The following is a 9,525-nucleotide window of genomic DNA, read 5'->3' as shown; positions in this document are numbered from 1 at the left end:
ATGACACTTGTAATGTGGAATTAACTATTGTAATTATGGATATTTAACCGATAACTGTAAAAGATGCAAAATAAAAATAATAATAATCTTAAATATGGAACCCATGGAGGGAGGGAAAGAGGGCCAAAGGTTCAAAAGAACCTCTTATTTTAATGTTTGAAATGGTTAAAGTTAAAATGCACAAAATTGTATAAAACCAAGAAAAAATATTATTTAAAAAAAGAAAAATAAGAAAAAAATAAGAAGAAGATCCCTGCAGGATCATCTCAAAGGTCCATCAAGTCCAATATAACATTTCCCACAATGCACCACTAAAGACTCCAGCAAACCTACGAGTGGCACACACAGCTTTGTGACCTGATGTGCAAAACTTGCTGGTCGATTATGCCAAACATAATGCATGCAGAAGGGGCCAATTTAGGGCATTTGTACACGCTGACGCTTCCTCAACTCTCTCCAGGAAAGGAAGACGGAATATATAAATATATATACGATGCCCAGAAGATCTCGGCGTTTGCATTGACAGCCCCACGGAGATGTCAGCTCAGTGTGCTGCTATGCTTAGCAAAGCGCATATAATGCATTCTGCCGAAATTCAAAGGAGGAGAGGGAATAGGAGGGGAAGCGTGGAATTGTTGTGATTGACAGGCAGGGCAGCGTTACCTTGAAGGAGAGTTTGCAAAGGCAGAGTGTCCCAGATAATGCCCAGAGTTTAAAATACTGTTGCACAGGAAGAGCCCGGAGAATAATCTACTCGGAAGGAAGTTCTAATGCATCCAAAGGGACTTACTCCTGTGTAAAGCGGTGTTAGCACTGCAGCCTAAGAAAAGCAAAGAGAACTGAGTTTGGACATTGTTGCATGTTGGCAGCCTTCCTACAGATCTGATGGGGGGAGCAGCGGTCTTTGCCTGTTTGGGTGTCTGAGCTGTGAAATTGCCACGTAGGCTCAACCTGTATTTCTGTAAATGAATACAAATATTAAAATAAGGTTACCAGATTTTTTTAAAAAGAATCTGGGGACACTTTGGGGTTTTTTTGAATAGGGAAAAAAGTTACAGTATTTAAAAAGTTATTTTTTTAAAAAAATAAATTAAGAAGTAATCTCTTCCGTGGTCTCCACTGTCGTGCGGCCTTCCTCTGGGCCCCAGCCTGCTCTCTTGGATCACTAGCCGCCATGGAGTAGGCTCGGGTCGGACCTGGGCTCAGCCACGTGTCCTTGCCCTCCCAGTGCTCTCCTACCTCTCCTCCCTAGCTGCGGCGGCAGTAGTGGCACGGCAAGGTCGGGGCTCCCCTCTTTTTTCTCCTTTCTCTTTCTCTCTTCTCCTTCTACTCTCCTCCTTCTCCCTGCGTCGGCTCTGGGTTTTCTTGGCCCCAGAGCACCGCTGGGCAGTTGGCCGGGCACTCTTGCTCCTGGCTTGATTTGGGTGTGTGTGTCAGTGGTTCCCCCAGTTGATGTACCGGGCGACCCGGTTCCCCCTCGGCAGTGGCAGTCTCAGCAGCCCAGAGCCAGCCTGGTAGCGCAGTTGGCTCTGGCTGGCTTCAGGAGCTGCCCGCTGCCATGGCGCCCGCCATTTTGCCTCGCCGGAAGTCCCCGTATGATGTGTCTTGTGCCATTGAACCAATCACGCAACATTCATTCCCTACTAAGAAATCTCCAACCATTAAAATATAAATCCGGGACATTAAATGAAATCCGGGGACATTCCGGGGACGGATTTTGTCTGGGGACAGATTTGTAAATCTGGGGACTGTCCCTGGGAAACGGGGACATCTGGTAACCATATATTAAAATGCCAAGGACTCTGCAGTAACTTTCTTCCAAAGCGCACCAAATCTGGTTCAGCACTACAGTCTTACCTTGGTTCTCAAATGCCTTGTGACTCGAACGTTTTGGCTCCCGAACACCGCAAACCCGCAAGTAAGTGTTCCGGTTTGTGAACATTTTTTGGAAGCCGAACGTCCGACATGGCTTCCACAGCTTCCGATTGAGTGCAGGAAGCTCCTACAGCAATTCAGAAGCCATGCCTTGGTTTTCAAATGTTTTTGGAAGTTGAACGGACTTCTGGAACGGATTCCGTTTAAGACCCAAGGTACACACCCCTTGGATTTTTTGCCCCACTGGGGTGGGCCTACCAATGCATGCAAACCGCTTTGCTGGATGAGACCAGGGAACTGCCTCACCAGAGGGATGCCTTCTTTCCTTGTGGTTGGACCAACCACCGGCCAATTTTAAATGGGCCTTAAAGACAAATTTTGTCAGGATTGTTTGTTTCCTTGCTTGTGCTTTGTTCTGATTATCTGTTTTTCCCCCCTAATGTACTTTAATGAAGATTTACTGTTGCATTGTTTTTTCTTGCTTGCTCTTGCAGAAAAAGGCAGGATACAGATGTAAACAAAACATAACTCAAGAGTTTTGCACCAGAAAAATATTGTCAGCTGTTGTGGTGAGGCGTTCATGGGAAGTGAGCTTTCACCTGGTTACTTGTGGTCACAAGTACTGGTCACAAGGAACCTCTATTTGAGGCAACCTCTTCTTATAAATAAAGACAACCTCATTCAGTTGCAGAGGGTATTTTGTAGTTCTTTAAAGCAATTGCGTGTTGTTGTTTTTTAAAAAAACACACCAAGGTGACTGTTTTACCTTTCTGACTGGTGTCAGATATAGGAGCACACAGTTCTCCATGGCTACCAACCAATCAGATTTCCCTTCACATTGCCCACACCCTTATGATATAGAAACTTGTGGTTTTTTAAAAAATAAAATGTTGAGATTCTTGGGATGCTGAATTTTGCATGTGCCACCAAAAGTATACCTAGAGATATGGAATGCACACATCTGTGCAGCTGTTAAAATGAGAAGCAATGCGGATTTACTTGTAAGAAGCCTGAGCGAAAAATATCATTTCATGTAATCAAGTTAAGATATTGCCATCGGCTGCTTGCTCCCCTTTCAAAGATGACTAGGTTTTTTATGGTTGCTGTTGTTGTTTTTTTAAAAGCATTTTGTTTTGCCCAGAGTATTGCATGCTATGAATTAGCATCAGCGCTTTTTTTTCTGGGTTTAGCCTCTGGTGAATGCTGGCGAGAGTTTCTTATGCAACCCAGCCATTCTTCATAATGCATGAGGCATCATTCAGATGCAGCCGTGGTCCCTGGAGGTCCCCCAATACCTCGTCTCATTTTTTCTGCCCATGGCTTTTGCCAGCCCTGGTTTAGGTTTTAGAGTGGGTTAAACCACAGAGCCTTGGACTTCCCGATCAGAAGGTCGGCGGTTCGAATCCCCGCAATGGGGTGAGCTCCCATTGCTCAGTCCCTGCTCCTGCCAACCTATCAGTTCAAAAGCACATCAATAAACCCCTGCAGATTTTATATATTTTACATAAGCCGAACCATTCAGTAATCCATTATTACATCCATCAAAATTTGTTTACACTGTTGAATTTATCTTAATGCTGCCCACGTTTTCAAATAGGACACAAGATGCCAGTGACTCCAACCCTGACAGTTGTTCTGGACCACAGTTTGGAGAAGCCTCATTCTAAAAGTAGCCCATAGATGAAAACCATAAGGGGAGGGAAACATAAGGGTCAGACTGAGTCCAAACCAAAGGCCAGGCGGAACAGCTCTGCCTTGCAGGCCCTGCGGAAAGATGTCAAGTCCCGCAGGGCCCTGGTCTCTTGTGACAGAGCGTTCCACCAAGTCGGGGCCAGTACCGAAAAGGCCCTGACTCTAGTTGAGACCAATCTAACCACCTTGCAACTTGGGACCTCCAAAATGTTGTCATTTGTAGACCTTAAGGTCCTCTGTGGGGCATACCAGGAGAGGCGGTCCCGTAGCTGTGAGTCAATGCATTGCCTGCCTGCCTTGCCACGGGCGGAGGAAGTAGGGTGTGGTGGGGGCAGACCGCCCTGGGTGTCTTCACTGAGGGGGGTGACATTTGGCGTGCCACCCACCTGCGACTCCCAAGCCGATCCCCCTTCCCCCTTTATTTTGATGGCTTTGGAGTCGTCGGCTCACTCTGCCTCTGTGGCTGCAGGGCGAGCATGCTGCTCCGTTTACCCGAGTGGCTATCCCGTGCCTGGGAGGGTACCCTCTGCCCCCTTGGGAGCGTGCCCGCCGTGGGCAGCGCGGTCATATGCTCTGCCTCTGTGCCCGGCCTCCCACTTGTTTGTCCATTTCCAACAGCAAGGGCTGGTGGACTGGCTGGTTGGACTCCCTTGCCCACTTGCTAGCTTACTCCAAGGCTGCCCCAGCTCCTGGCACCCCCTGGCCAGCCCCAGAGGCACCATTCACCTGCAGCTCGTAGCCAGGGCTACTGCAAGAAACAGCCCCATGAGCCTTTGGGAGGTAGAGATGCAAGAGGGCATCGGAGGAAGGAGGAAAGAGTGACAGAGGCCATTGTTGCCCGCAGCACGACTGACCATCATTCAAGGCACCCCAGGGCACACTGGTTGGAAACCACTGTTTTAAGGCATTGGCTGTCACCACTAGGGGTGGGCCACTCTGCCCATTTATGTTTCTCATTTTTCTCGTCTTGACTCCAGCGTGGTGTGGTGGTTAAGAGCGGTGGAATCGTAATCTGGTGAACCGGGTTCGCTTCCCCGCTCCTCCACATGCAGCTGCTGGGTGACCTTGGGCTAGTCACACTTCTCTGAAGTCGCTCAGCCCCACTCACCTCACAGAGTGTTTCTTGTGGGGGAGGAAGATAAAGGAGAAAGTTAGCTGCTTTGAGACTCCTTAGGCTAGTGATAAAGCGGGATATCAAATCCAAGCTCCTCCTCCTCCTCCTCCTCCTCCTCTTCTTCTTTTCGGTCTCCACATTTCCACACCAATTTGCTTAAAAAAGAAGCAGCCCTCATGAATATTCATTGACTATTTTAGTGCCGCTAATGTATGCATACTTGCAAGCAATTTCCCCTAATACAATACATTCTTTGTCTGTTGTTTTGGTTGGAGTTTGGTATATATAGCAGCAGAATGCCAAAATAAATCGTCTGGTAAGTGTCCTGATTGAAAGAATGATTTTTTTCAAAAAAACAACACAAAAACTTGGCTTTATTATTCCTGGCAAGGAAGCCCATTCAGAGCACCAGCTTCCATGTGGCTGTAATGGAGTCATGAGGTCAACCAAAGAAGGTCTAAAACTCAACTCTCACTGAACTGGAGGAGGGAGGGAGGAAGGAAGGAAGGAAGGAAGGAAGGAAGGAAGGAAAAAAGGAAAAGTCTGAGAAACAACTATCTACATGTTATCAAGGAGGAGTCCGTGATGAGGAAGAACAGGTTGCCTTTCTGTCTATTGCCCCCACTGCAAGAGTTGTTGCTTTACTTCAGAGATGGCCAATCTTGGCCCTCCAGCTGTTTAGGGACTACAATTCCCATCATCCCTGACGACTGGTCTTGCTAGCTAGGGATGATGGGAGTTGTAGTCCCAAAACAGCTGGAGGGCCAAGTTTGGCCATCACTGCTTTACTCCCAACAAATTTCACAAATACATGCATTTTTATGCCCATTTTCCTCTACCATGCAAATTATTTGGGAGGAGCACTGCACTGCAAACCCTGGAGAAGTCCAGCTGTTGAGGGATAGCTTTGTTTCGGTTCATGCGTTGTTTTGACAAGTCCAAACTAAACCATTTTTTCACCCCATTTTGTTCAGGCAACAAGCTTTCGGTTAAGCTGAGACTGCCAAGGCTAGTACTCCTGTAACTTGGAAGCCCATCAATCTAGTGGCCTCAGTCCAATATACCTGAAGGAGCGTCTCCACCCCCATCGTTCTGCCCGGACACTGAGGTCCAGTGCCGAGGGCCTTCTGGCGGTTCCCTCACTGCGAGAAGCAAAGCTACAGGGAACAAGGCAGAGGGCCTTCTCGGTAGTGGCACCCGCCCTGTGGAACGCCCTCTCATCAGATGTCAAAGAGAACAACAACTACCTGACATTTAGAAGACATCTGAAGGCAGCCCTGTTCAGGGAAGCTTTTAATATTTGATGTATTACAGTATTTTAATATTTTTTTGGAAGCAGCCCAGAGTGGCTGGGGAAGCCCAGACAGATGGGCGGGGTATAAATAACAAATTATTATTATTATTATTATTATTATTATTATTATTATTATTATTTCTCAACTTAAGGTAAAGGGACCCCTGACCATTAGGTCCAGTCGTGGCCGACTCTGGGGTTGCGGCGCTCATCTCACTTTATTGGCCGAGGGAGCCGGCATACAGCTTCCGGGTCATGTGGCCAGCACGACTAAGCCACTTCTGGCGAACCAGAGCAGCACATGGAAACGCCGTTTACCTTCCCGCCGGAGCGGTACCTATTTATCTACTTGCACTTTGACGTGCTTTCGAACTGCTAGGTTGGTAGGAGCGGGACCGAGCAACGGGAGCTCACCCTGTCACGGGGATTCGATCCGCCGACCTTCTGATTGGCAAGCCCTAGGCTCTGTGGCTTAACCCACAGCGCCACCCGCGTCCCTATTTATCAACTTGCCTGCTTCCAATTCCTGGGGAGTTTGTTTGTTTGTTTGTTTGTTTGCTCTATAGATGGAGCTTGGGGGGAATTAATGTTTCCTGCTTGGGAATCAGGTGACAAGAATATTCTTGCCTGGACAAAATGGCGCTGCAAAAATGAGAACCCAGGGCAGGAGGAACGTTGCAAAGCATTTTGTGATGGTTTACATGACAGGCAAAAAACCTAGCAATGTTGCAAATCAGAGTGATCGTGTTTATAGGATGAAGGAAACGAGTCCTAGTGGTTGGACTGTGTTTGCGAGAGCTGCCTGATCTCCCAAAGGCTCATGGGGTCTTTGTGTGGATAAATCATCATTATACAGCCGGGTCCTTGCTTCGATTTCATTTTGCATGTCTCTTTCTCTCCCCACAACCTTCTCTCCTTTCCAAATGGAGATGTGGGCATTTTGTGGTGCCTGTGGCAATTTCTTGGATTTCCAAAGGTGCCTTCAGTCCCAAAAGGACTGGGGACCCCAACCCGTTAGGCAAAAACCAGCAGATACCCTGGTGTGGAACAATGCCGGCTGCAAAGGTAACAGAGATCTAGACCTGGAAATATGGTTCTTCTTAATTCCATGCATATTTGGGGATGATAAGTGTTAAACCCTTTTAGTCAAGGCCCATGTCGATTAAATAAATACTCTGGGAGGAATGAAAGCGCAGGTTTGCGGGCGCTGCTTCCTCTCACGGTGGAAGCAATCCAGCAGTGATAATTGTTATGTTTAGGAAGTGTGAAATTAGATTGTTATATTCAGACTTGGAGTGGCAAGCCTGAGTTAGTGGGAGTTGTAGGGGGGTGAGGGGGGGGGGAGCAAGGGAGTTCAATCAATATTTCTTGGTCGGTTTTTCCACCTTTATTGTCCTCAGTATAAAATAGGAGTGCAGTCCAAATTGCTGTTTCTGAGCACCATCAATTTTTGTTCTGTGAAATGGGTGTTTTGTGGTTCCATTTAGCTCAGTATTGTCTTCTGGCAGGGGACCTGCAGTATTTCAGGCAGAGGGCATTTCCTTTTTTTGTAGTAGTTGTTGTTGTTTAGTCATTTAGTCGTGTCCGACTCTTCGTGACCCCATGGACCAGAGCACACCAGGCACTCCTGTCTTCCACTGCCTCCCGCAGTTTGGTCAAACTCATGCTGGTACCTTCGAGAACACTGTCCCACCATGTCGTCCTCTGTCGTCCCCTTCTCCTTGTGCCCTCCATCTTTCCCAACATCAGGGTCTTTTCCAGGGAGTCTTCTCTTCTCATGAGGTGGCCCAAGTCTTGGAGCCTCAGCTTCAGGATCTGTCCTTCCAGTGAACACTCAGGGCTGATTTCCTTCAGAATGGAGAGGTTTGATCTTCTTGCAGTCCATGGGACTCTCAAGAGTCTCCTCCAGCACCAGAATTCAAAGCATCCATTCTTCGGCGATCAGCCTTCTTTATGGTCCAGCTCTCACTTCCCTACATCACTACTGGGAAAACCAGAGCTTTAACTATACAGACCTTTGTCAGCAAGGTGATGTCTCTGCTTTTTAAGATGCTGTTTAGGTTAAGATGCTGTCTAGGTTTGTTTTATTTGGGTTTTTCAAATTAAAATTTTTACAATAACATATCAACATACAATATAGAAACAAGATTCCACAGAATCTCCTGGACTTCCCTCCTCCCCTTTGTGGGTCCTATTGTTAGTCCTTTTCTCCTGCATCTTTTATAATAATCCAAATCTTTTGCACCTCCCTTGTGTCCAAAAGTCAACATTAAACTACAAGCATTATTCCAGTCCCACTAATGATTTTACATGTTTACAATGGTTTTTAAGATAGATTATAATTTTTCCCTGTTCCTTATTAACAATTTGGTCTTCCTGATTTTTCCGGTCCTTTTTGGACTAGGCAGAGGCCATTTCCAGCCCTACCTGGAGATCCTGGGGATCAAACCTGGAACCTTCTGCATGCAAAGCAGATGGCTTTTCTCCTAAGCAGGTGTGCCAGGGGTACTTCAGTAACATGCTGGGGGTCAACTCATGGAAGACATGAATGGTAAGAATATATACTTTTTTTTTAAGAGCCTCTCCTGAGCAATTGGTATTAAGAGGTGGGATGTCTTTGATCCAAGAGGTCGCCTATGGCCATTAAGATCAGTAGCCATTGATCGTGATGGCTGTATGCTACCTCCTGAATTACAGGATGTTGCCAGGTGTTTAGCGTTGGGCGGAAAACAACAGGGTGTGCAATAAACTACTTGAACCACTGGGGGGCGACAGATCTTCCTCATTCTTCCTCCTCACTGATCACTTCTCTCTTTCAGTACGTACTTGTTGGTAAATGACATCACTTCCTGTCAGCCTTTACTTCCTTCCTGCTTCTTCTCCAAAGTTGGCCAGTATCGTCAGTGTGTCAGTGTGAACTTCTTGGACCCATCTTGGCCAAAGCTTGCACTCGGAAAGGCTTTGTTGGCCAGAAGCAATCAACAATAAATTTATTTATTCTTCCAACCATTGGTCTTGCCAGACTGTTTATTTCCGTGCACCACTGCAGTACATTTCCCAGGCTCTTCACATTTGCTCATGGCCAAAGGTGCTCATCAGTGCCACACAAGGTTTGGCCAGGCCATCTCTTTCTATGCACAAATAGAAGACACCCAATGTCATCCCACTCCAAGGGAAAAAGGCAAATGAGTTCCTTCCTCCCTGTGTTCCCTGACACATAGGCAGGGCACAGCGCCTTTTGAGAAAATGTCTGCTGGCTGACAGCTCGTTGACACAAACGAAGAGACTCTCCAACGTTCGATGAGAGTGACTCTGTCAGGAGACCCCTCAGAACACTTTGAAGCATGCACTTCTTACAAAGACAGGTCTTTGCTCTCCTTTGGAAAAGGATGAAACCTACACAGCACAGACAGGGCTGGATTTATGTTTGATGAGGCCCCAAGCTGCTGAAGGTAATGGGGCCCTTTATATGTCCAACTGTCCTTTGTCAACAACAAATTGTCGCTGTTTTTTTATGTTGAATATATGCTATACGGACCTTTGTTGGCAA

This window comes from Podarcis muralis, chromosome 9 (assembly GCF_964188315.1).
Source record: "Podarcis muralis chromosome 9, rPodMur119.hap1.1, whole genome shotgun sequence".
Taxonomy (NCBI): domain Eukaryota; kingdom Metazoa; phylum Chordata; class Lepidosauria; order Squamata; family Lacertidae; genus Podarcis; species Podarcis muralis.
The sequence above is the reverse complement of the archived record's forward strand: the minus strand, read 5'-3'. Positions refer to the sequence as shown.